General features: G+C 31.5%; 1 long non-coding RNA gene across 1 annotated transcript; it reads right to left on the reverse strand.

The window, feature by feature from the left end:
• Positions 1-950: 950 nt before the first annotated feature.
• On the reverse strand, positions 951-11,029 carry LOC124898922. Its single transcript, XR_007055891.1, has 2 exons — positions 10,586-11,029; positions 951-3,167 (listed from the first exon to the last, which is right to left on the reverse strand). It is a non-coding gene; the product is annotated as an uncharacterized LOC124898922 (long non-coding RNA).
• Between the last annotated feature and the right edge of the window lie 495 nt (positions 11,030-11,524).

Below are 11,524 nucleotides of genomic sequence, written 5' to 3' on the forward strand. Positions count from 1 at the left end.
AAAAAGGTCATGACTGTTCACCTCTTTTTTAATAATTATATTCCGTAATTAATTCAATCTAATGACTTTTTGATTATTTAAATTAAAAAAATAGATTTAAAAATAAAAAAGGTGAAAAGTCATGATTTTTTGCCTATTTAATATTAACATCAATTATTAAAATTAAATAACTAATTTTTTATGATTTTAAATTGTGTTTCTCATTTATTTCTTTATTATTTATTTATGAACTATTTTTATTTATTAAATAATTAAAAAGTCATGACTTTTCACCCTTTTAGTATCCTGTTTTTTTGTTAATAACTATTTTTAGTCAGTTTTTCCAATAGATTGACCATCTATTGAAACAAATTTGTCATTTGTTGTTAGAACACAAGTCAGTGGCAAGAACTGTATTGTGTGTTCCAGCAGATCTATTGCAACAGATTGTCATCTGTTGGAAGAAGAGGGTTTTGAGTTTTTCCAATAGATTAAACATCTATTGCAATATATTGGTCATCTGTTGGTTGAACACAATCCAGATTGATGAACTGTATTGTGTTCTTCCAGTAAATGTCCATCTGTTGCAATAGATGGGTAATCTTCTGAAATTTTTTTGTGGTGTTTTGTATTTGGTTCCTATTTTACCCTTGTTATTGATGCAAAAGTTAATAAAACATATTTTTATATAATAAATTACTCCCTCCATTTAAAAAATAATGACCTACTTTAACTTGGCACAAAGTTTAAGAAAATAAAGAAGACTTTTGAATTTTGTGGCCTTAAATTAAAGTTGTATCAAATGTACTAAAATGCCTTTTAATCTTATGGTCCTAAATATGTCATGTGGAAAGTTGAAATTAAAGTATTCTCAAAAAAGGAAATGAATCATTCCTTTTTAAACGGACTAAAAAGAAAAGTGGGTCATTCTTTTTGAAACGGAGGGAGTATAACATTTATATCCCTAATAATGAGTTAAAATTATGAAAGTTCATAACAAACAACAACATAATTTTACTATTACAATGATGATGGTACACTACATATATAACACTTGTTTTTTCTTGACAGGCATGTAGTCCTTTGACATTGAAGATGGTTACCCTTTGAGTCTCCGTAGTTTTGTACAGTACTTTATGATAGGAACTGAAAATTAAACACTATTTGACATTAATAGGATAGGAAGAATAAGGTGTGTGCAGATCGATGGATCCACTTTCATGCGTGGGAGTTATATATTACTGATCTAGTTATCGTGACAACATACATAAAGTACAATGATTTTGTAAATGTAGTTTTTTACCGATTAGGCATTAATTCTTTAAACAAGATCCTGCATTTTACAATTAAGTTTGATAGGTGCAAACTAATAAGGCCGAAGGGCTCCAAGAAGGTGGTGTTGATACCCTATTATAATTTAATGATAATTTTGCTCATGTTTATGTGTCATGTTTTGAGAAGGGATTAATATTTGATAACAGTGTAGAGATTCAATAGTGATGTGGATTGATTTTAATGGTGCAATAGACTTTGAGAAGGCCTTCGAAGCCTCCTAGTGCAGGAAACAATAACGGTAAATGAATAGAAATTTTCCTGGTCCAAATTTATATGGATGGGTAGCTTTGGGAGACAATTATATTGCAAAACATGCCATATGAGAATACTTGCATGGAAAAGGGGAGCTGTTGAAGACTATATAATCTCAGACCTTGTTAAAGAGGGCACAGAAGGTAGCAAGCAAGGAACTTCTAGCTAATCTGGCCAATAAAATTGACTTGAAAGATGAAAAAACTGAATGAGATGTAAATATGAAAGTGTATCAAGAAATTAAAATCCGATCGTCGTTCTTGAAAAGAAAAATGACAAAGTGGACTAGATCTAGACACTTTGCTAGGTAATTACAACTATTTAGCATGGCTTGAATGATAACCTCCAAAGAAAGGAATGGAACTCCAAGGAAGTAGCTTTACGAGCATCGAGGATTGGAAAGCTGTACAATCAGGAATGAAACTTAAACCAAGAACTTCTGAAGTAAAAATAAGGAAATCCAAGGTGTGAATTTATGAAGTCTACCTTGCATCTCATGCCTTCTATTTGTGGTTCTGATCATGTCAATAGCAGTGTAAACAAAAAGGTCTGAAGTTGGGCAGAAATCACATTCCCTTTTGTTTCCACTACCTTTGACCTGATTAGAACCACAACCAGAAGGCCTAGGATGTAAATTTAACTTTAGAAATTGCCACCTTCGCTTAATCCCATCTTTTTACTTCAGGAGTTCTTAGTTTATTATTCGTTCCTAACTGTCCATCTTTCCAACCCTCGATGCTCACAAAGCTACTTTCTTTGAGTTTTGTTCCTTACTTTGGAGGTGATCATTCAGACCACGCTAACTATTTGCAGTTACCTAGAAAAGTGCACATCTCCAATAGATTTCACCATTTTTTTTCAACAATGAGTGATGGATTTTGATTTTTTATACACTTTCATTTTTAGCTCATTCAGTTTTCTCATTTTTATGTCAATTTCATCAGCTAGATTCACTACACGTTCCTTGCTACCCTGCATTTCTTCTTTAATAAGGTTTGAGTTGATATATAGTCTTCAATACCTTCCCTTTCCATAGCAGATATTCTCCCGAGCACCTTTCATTCTATAATTATCACTCTAAGTTACCCAACCATATAAATTTGGACCAAGGCAATTACTATATTGATTTCCCTTCTTCTTTACAGCAATGCGAGGCTTCGAAGGCCTTTTAAAAGTCCATTTAACCCATAAAATAAGTCCAATCACTATTGAATTTTTACACTGCTAGCAAAAACTTGATCCTTTCTCTAAAATTGACACATAAACATTAGCAAAAACATTATTAAACTGTAATAGGGTATTGACACCACCTACTTGGTCCCTCAGCCTTATCAGTTCGAACCTATCAATCTTAACTATAAAATGCAATATCTTGTTTGAATGATTAATGCCTAATCGATAAAAAATGCATTCACAAAATCAGTGTACTCTATGTGTGTTTTCAAGACAACATTATCAGTAATACATACCTCCCATATATGAAGTGGTTCCATCTGTAAGCAGCTTATTCCCTCGAACCCATCTTTACTCTAGCCTTTTAGGTTGGTTGGGCAAAAGTTGATCCACTTTCACTTTCTTTTCTTTTGGGAGACATCTTTTATCTACAAATAAGAGAAAAATAAAAAGAACATTACAATTGATGTCTGCATAATTTTAAAAAAAGGTAACACAAAATTCAATAAATTCAACACATTACAACAAGCATTCCAACAGATGACCCATCCGTTGCAACAGATTCCCACTCTGTTGCAATAGATGACCCATTTGTTGCAATGGATGACTAATCTATTAAAACAAGTGACAAATATATTGCAACTAATGGGTCATCTATTGGAAGAAATCAAATCAGCATTGCTACTAGTTTGATTTCTTCCAATAGGTGCTCCGTCTGTTGCAATAGATGGGTCATCTATTGTAATAACTATTTGGATTTCTTCCAATAGCTGATTCATTAGTTGCAACAGATGGGGCATCTGTTGGAAGACCTATTTTTATATCTTCCACCATATGTTCTACCTATTGCACCACCAACACCACCAACACAAACAACAATATCAACAATAAGGAAATAAATAAAAAACAAAAAAAAATAATACTACTAATAAGCTTTTTAATATCTCCAAATAGATGACTTTTTCGTATATTTTAATAAAAATAATGGTTCGTTCATTCGTGACTTAAAATACCTCTCTTTCAATTTTCTAAATAAATAGGATATGGGTAATAGATAAATAAATAAAAAATAACAAATGTAAATAACTATTTTAAACAACCAATTTAAAAGTATGATATTCACAATTTCAATTTTTATCATATAAAACCTATAAAATTTGATGAAATAGGCAAAGAAGAAAATGAGAAGTTAAGATTAATAGCAGAGAATGCAGATTTAATAGTGAACCATTCCTGACATGTCAAAAGCAAAGGGATTAAAAAACCAATTTTAGGCAAGAAAAGATATAGATTGGTTGAGATCCGAAAGGATCCTCAGGTGAAAGATGAGAGAAAAGAGGAAAAAAAAAAGACAGTTTGAATTACCCTTAAGAGGAGAGAAAGAGAAAGAAGAGAGATGAATTATTTTATGGTTGAAGGAGAGAGAATTCAAGAGAAGGGACTACATATTAATTAATAATTTATGATGGTGAAATGATTTGAGGAAAAAGAGGAGACAATGATGGTGATATTGAAAAGACAAGATAAGATAAGTCAAGGAGGAGATTTTTGAGTTATCCAACAAAAATTTTTACCGCCTTAGTATTTTTTTCTTTATTATTTTGGATAGAAAATTATTTTATAGTAAAATAAAAAAGATCTTAAAATAAATAAGTCATCTGTTGCAATAGATGTCTACATTTGTTTGAAAATTTTCAATAGATCAGTTATCTGTCGCAACAGAAGGCAATAGCTATTTGATAATTTCTAATAAATAAATCATCTGTTATAATAGATATCATTACTTGTTTGATAATTTCTAATAGATAAGTCATCTCTTACAACAAATGTCATTATCTATTTGATAATTTCCAACAGATAAGTAATTCGTTGCAACTGGTTGAACATCTATTTTAATATATGTCTATACTTATTTGCTAATTTTCAACAGATGTGTCATATGTTACAATAGATTAGTCCTTTATTTATTCAAATCAAGCCATTTTTTGAAATATCTAAATTAATTTAGATAAAAGATGACTTCATAGGTTCAACTACAAGTTCAATTGATATCGTTGCAATTACATGATGTTGTTATTGTGTTTGTCCTGACTAAAGTCATTAATTGATAAATTTGAATTGAAATAATTCATATCAAGCCATTATTTTAAATATCTAAATTGATTTAGCTAGAATTAAGGATGATTTCATATGTTCAACAACAGTTTCAATTGATGTCGTTGCAATTGCATGAAGTTGGTATTATGTTCATCCTGACCGGAGTCATCAATTGATCTGTTTGAGCTGAAATGATTCATATCAAGCCATTGATTGAAATATCTAAATTAATTTAGCTAAAGTTAAGGATGATTGTATAGGTTCAACTACAATATCAATTGATGTCATTGTAATTGCATGATGCTGATATTGTGTTCGTCCTGATCGGAGTCATCAATTGATCAATTTGAATTGAAATGACTCATATTAAGCCATTGTTTGAAATGTCTAAATTGATTTAGCTAGAATTAAGGATGAGTTCATAGGTTCAACTATAATTTTAATTAATATCGTTGCAATTACATGATGTTGGTATTGTGTTCTTCTTGACCACAATCATCAATTGATCAATTTGAATTGAAATAATTCATATCAATCCATTATTTAAAATATCTAAATTGATTTAGCTAGAATTAAGGGTGAGTTCATAGGTTCAACTACAATTTCAATTGATATCGTTTCAATTGCATAATATTGGTATTATGTTAGTCCTAGCCAGAGTCATCAATTGATCAATTTGAATTGAAATGATTCATGTCAAGCCATTTTTTAAAATACCTAAATTGATTTATCTAGAATTAAGTATGAGTTCATAGGTTCAACTACAATTTTAATTGATGTCATTGCAATTGCATGATGTCGGTATTGTGTTTGTCTTGATCGGAGTCATTGATTTGAATTGAAATGATTCATATCAAGCCATTTTTTGAAATATCCAAATTGATTTAGCTAGAGTTAAGGATAAGTTTATAGTTTCAACTACAATTTCAATTAATGTCATTGTAATTGCATGATATTGGTATTATGTTCATCTTGACCGGAGTCATTAATTGATCAATTTGAATTGAAATGATTCATATCAAGCAATTATTTGAAATGTCTAAATTGATTTAGCTAGAATTAAGGATGAGTTCATAGGTTCAACTGTAATTTTAATTGATGTCATTACAATTGCGTGATGTTGGTATTGTGTTTGTCCTGACCAGAGTCATCAATTGATCAATTTGAATTGAAATGATTCATATTAAATTATTATTAAGTTAATATTAAATTCATTAAAGTTCAAATTGAACTTAATAACTATAAACAATTTTAGTGAAATTAATTTAATTTGTTATAAAATAGTAAAAATTTATCTCTTTTAAAAAATTAATTAAGATCAATTCGAACCAAATTAATATTTTCAAAACTTGTCATTATTTTCCAAAATACAAATCATCCATTTGCAAGAGAAATATTTTACCATTTCAAATATCGAGTTCTCTCTCTTCTCTTTCTCTCCCGACAATATAAACATCAACTACTCAACATATTGCCTAACCCTTTACAATAGATTGATTTTCTTCTTATTGTCAACCACATAATTGTTATTTTCGACTTTCTTCTAGCTTGTATCCATCGTTTTCTCTCTTCACAGGTAATAGAGTTCGAGAAGAGTTCTACATTTGTTGTTTTTTTCTAAAAATTAGGGCTTTTAAACCAATGATGAAAAATAAGACTTTTAGTTGTATTATCTTTGTGAGTAGGTTAACAATTTTGAGTTTTGATGCTAAAAATATAGGAAGAATTCGAGAAAATCTTAGTTTTTGTTGCAGTGTTTTGTTGACTATCATGGTATTATTGGATGGTATTTGTGGTGTTGGTGGTGGCTGTTGGTGGTGTTTATATTGTTAGTATTGGTAGTGTTGGTAATAGTGGTGGTATTAGTATTGGTGGTATTGGTATTAGTAGTGGTGTTGGTATTAGTGGTGATGTTGGTGGTGGTGATGGTATTGGTGTTGGTGGTGTTAGTGGTGGTGGAGGTATTAGTGGTGGTATTGGTATTGGTATTGGTATTGGTAGTGTTGGTGGTATTAGTGGCGTTAGTGGTATTGATTGTATTGGAGTTGTTGGTATTGGTGGTGTTGGTGGTGTTGGTGGTGATGTTATTGGTGATATTGGTGGTGTTGGTATTGGTTGTATTGATGGTGTTGGTGGTCGTGGTGGTGGTAGTATTGGTTGTTGGTGGTGGTGTTGGTATCGGTGGTGTTGGTGTTGGTATTGGTGGTGTGTTGTATTTGGTAATGTGTTTTATTTATTGAATTTTGTGTTACCTTTTTTTCAAAATTGTGTAGACATCAATTGCAATATTTTTTTTTATTTTTCTCTTGTTTGTAGATAAAATATATCTTCAAAAAGAAAAGAAAGCGAAAGTGGATCAACTTTTGACCAACTAACAAAAACGGCTAGAGTACAGATGAATTCAGAGAAACAACCTGAACAATCTATTTTAGGAAAAAGTAAAGCTGAGGAAAGGTACGAAAACATAATTGAGGAAGATGGTGGAGCTAAACGATGTTGATGGAGGTGGAGAAGGTTTTGTCAACTGGGGAAAATAAAGGTGAGAATGAAGAAGATGAAGATAAAGAAGAAGATGAGGAAGTAAAAAGTAGGGAAGAAGATGGATCTTCCAAGGAGAACGAGAAAGATTATAATTATGCATCATCAATGTTGCGCCCTATTTTTCTCGCGAAAAGAGGGATTCGACGTGATCACTCTTTTGGGGATTGTTTTAAGGGAGTGTGAAGAGTCGCCACCTAACGAATTAAGGTGCATCAGGGCACCTGTCTAGGCTAACTACGAACCTATTTTGTTGTTTTAGTCTTAATTCACCAGAGATTCGGGTAAGGGTTCAGATCACCTCGAAAGGATGGTATTACGCACCTTTCGAGGTCCACAAAGGTAGTTCCCGATCGAATTCATATTTTACATGTGGATTCTATGTGATCAAATAAATGTCGCTTATTATTAGCTTAAATTTTAACTCAATGATAAAGTAACAAATTAAACAAACATGTTATTTTATTATTTCTAATTATTAACTAAGTGGGGACAAAAATAAGACAACAAATAATGTAAAGTAGAAAAGTGAGGAGAGAGAAGGAAAGCAATTTATAACAAAAATATTTATTATTTTTTTTAAAAGAACCTAAACTACCCCAAACTTCGTGCAATGTCTCTAGGTATCAACACTTCCGAATGACTACCCTCCCCACCCCATCTAGGCTAATTTTTAACCTAAAGGCGCACTAAAAAAGGGGATAAAACTAACGCATCTAGAAATGTCTATCGCCGCATCTATCGCCCAGGAGGCATTGGGCTTTGCTAATTTGGATATATGGTCTAGACGAACAAGGCTATGTTTCCTAAGACTCAAAGAGGGTAAAACACAAAGAACGTCAAGTAGCATGTAATGTCTCAAGATAGACTCTTGGTTAATTAAAGAGTGATTAATGTGATTGACATGTTAAGACAATTAATTACTATTTTTTTTATGTAGTTAAGCTATAGGCATGATATCTATCCGTTAAGTAATTTTCATCAACGAAGGATAATTGTAAATCATTTTAAAACAATCCTGTAGAATTTGTAAAAAAGGCATGTCAGAGTTAAACAAACGTGAGAGAATAAGAAAGTTAATTTATTATGTAAAGGATAGTTAAGCATGATGTCCAAGTGAAAAGTAACTGTTTATTGATGAAAAGTAATTGTCAAATCGTAAAAAATAATGTTGTAAAGTTGTTAAAACAAAGTATGTCAAAATAAAGTAAATATATTGAAGCGGGAAGCCCGTTAACTTTGTTATGCGAAGCATATTGTAAAAAAATATTGGAAATTAATTTTAAGACACTAGCAAAACATGTTCACTTGCTAAAATAATTAACATGTTAAAAAAACTACTTCTGAAAAACTACTGCTGGAAGTTCATTTAATTCAATATGATGAAAAATCATTTTTATTACTTAATGTGCTGGAAATCAAATTTATATACTGAAAAATAATTTTGGATGCTGAAAATCATTTAAGAAGATGAATTAATGTGTCGAAAAGAGACATAACAAAGCGGAAAATTATTATTGTTGTTTTTAATGCTGAAAATTGATTTCTTGTGTTGCTAAAAATTAATAAACGGCTGGACCTTCATTATTAAAATTACCGAAATCTCAAAATTGATAAAATGATGTGAAATTGACTTCAAACTATGAGTTACTTAACCGTTCCTAAAACATGCTTTATAGGTGGCCACATAAATTCATTGTTTGTCCTATATTATAGTTTGCCTAAGTGGATTTTAGGTAGCATATAAACACATAAAGCACAAAAATCCCTACCCCCAAGCAGTCCCCCCAATTTTATTATTACATGATAGAGGTTTATAGAAATTGCTACAATACAATGAATTAATAAGAAATAAATATATAAATAAATAAAGGGAATGAACATCCCCCTTCTCCCATGAACTCCCGGTGACTCTTCGAATCTCTCAACATCTCTAATTAGAAATGTTTGGCGAAAATAAAATAGCACAAAGAAAAAGGAGCGAATACCCCCACACGTTGCTTCGAAAACATAGAAAGAAGGAAACAAAGACATATAGCAAATGAAGTACAAATACCACATAGCTCTCAAAGGCCTGTTTTCTAACATTATTAAATAAGGTCGATTTTCAAAAATAATAAAATATGTCCGAATCCAGAAAACTAATAAAGTAAGTTTTCTTGTTTTCTAGAGAGCAATGCTTAGTATGGAGAATACAGCGTGTTGAGATTGTAAGTTGTCCTTTTGAAGAGAAGGATTCTTTTTATAGTGGAATTGCTAAAGAGTTTAAAGGAAAGAAAAATCTATAACAATCAATCAGTAGCACAAAAAGGAAAACACTATATTTAAAAAATCAGAACACTCAATCAATTAAGGGGCGAACAATATCCTAAATTACCATAAATATTTGCATACAATCCGTTAAAACCAAAAAAGGCAAGAGAGACCCCACACAATTTTCTTTTTGAATAATTTACCATAAATAGGCGACAATTAAGCTGGTCAAGTTATTCAAATTGAAATTGAGTAAATTTAACCAAGTATATTCCCAATCATACCCAAATCATATATTTATCATAAATATCAAGATTCTCAAAGAAACGGTTAACACACACATATTGATTTCCATAAATAAGCAAGTAATATAGTTAAAATTAAGAGAGCGCACAACAGAAATCAAAACAACCCAAATAACAATATGCCATACGTAGAAAAGTAAAAAGAATGCACCACCTAAATTAATGACAAGGAACCGTTCAAGAATCAATCAATTCAACACTTTTCTTAAGGTGTAAAGCAAGACTCGAATTTAGGATGAAATCACAGCCAAATACCAAAGTAGACAGGCACAATTTTTCATGCATTTTGGCATATGTACATAACATGAGACTTTCTAGAGTATGGCATCAAAGGTTCATATAATCAAAACACATAGCGGAATCTAGAATTATATTTAAACAGGGTGAACAACAAGAATGAGATTTCCAAATTAATACACAACATTTCAATGTGAATCAGGCTAAGTACAAACAAACATGAAATTCCATGAATGGACATGTAAATATCAATCTCCGAAGAAAAGAAAATTGGGGGTATTTAGCAAACTTAAGTCAAACACAGATCGGAATTTGCAACCCAATATTACCATTCTCAGACCATAAAATTTGTCAAACAAAGGACGGGTAGAAGTGATTTGAGGCTTAACTGTAAACATTAAGATATGGGATCCAACCTGGAGATGGGTTCTTTGATAATCCATCGCTTTGCCGGCGAGGATTGGTCCATCGTCGCATGGAAATTCACGAGGAAGTAATAGTGGTGGCTGTATGTGATGGAGAAGGCGGTCGGTGGCTACTGGAGCAGGTTTCACCGGCTGGAGCAGTGGAGGCATCGATGGCGGCTGGCATCATTTCAGTGAGAAGCGGAGAAAATAGGAGGTTCACCGGCAACTAGCTGGATCTTTGGGGTAGACTGACGGCAACAACATTATTGTGGTCCCTCAGAGTTGAGGTGGAGATGGTGATATGGCATCTGGAAAGAAGGTATGGAGAGAAAGACATTGTGGCTTCTTCGGTGGCGGCCAACATAAAGAAGTAGCAACGCTGATGGTTTAGAGAGAGGAGAAGAGAGAGTAGAGACAGAAAGAGAAAGGTGCGGTTGATTATGAGAAAATGAGTTTAGGGTTTTGTTATTGTTTAAAAGGAAAGGAGTGGAAAATTTGATCTCAGTCGTTGGATCGATTTTGATTAATAGCTAAGATTAAAGTTATTTAAAAAGGGGTCAAAAAATTGAATTTCAATTTGAGCTTGAAATTGGTATCAATTTGGCTATAATTGTCATCAATTGAATACAAAATTGGCCAATAATTTAACACCAAAAGGGAAATTAAATGCAATTGACTACTATTTTAACAACAACAACAACAATAATAATAATAGACAATGCTTTTGTAAATTGTGAGTGTGCATATTTATGTGAAAAAAATTAATTTAATAAATATTAATAAAAATATTATAATTAAATTAACAGATAATAATGATAAAAAGTAATAAAATAATTTATATATATATTTTTAAATCATGAATGCGACACGTTAATATCTGTTTGATACAAAAATAATGTGTAAGAAATACTATCATTTGAAATTAATAATTTTGCTAAAATAGAAGCC

Source organism: Capsicum annuum, chromosome 5 (genome assembly GCF_002878395.1).
Source record: "Capsicum annuum cultivar UCD-10X-F1 chromosome 5, UCD10Xv1.1, whole genome shotgun sequence".
Lineage (NCBI taxonomy): Eukaryota > Viridiplantae > Streptophyta > Magnoliopsida > Solanales > Solanaceae > Capsicum > Capsicum annuum.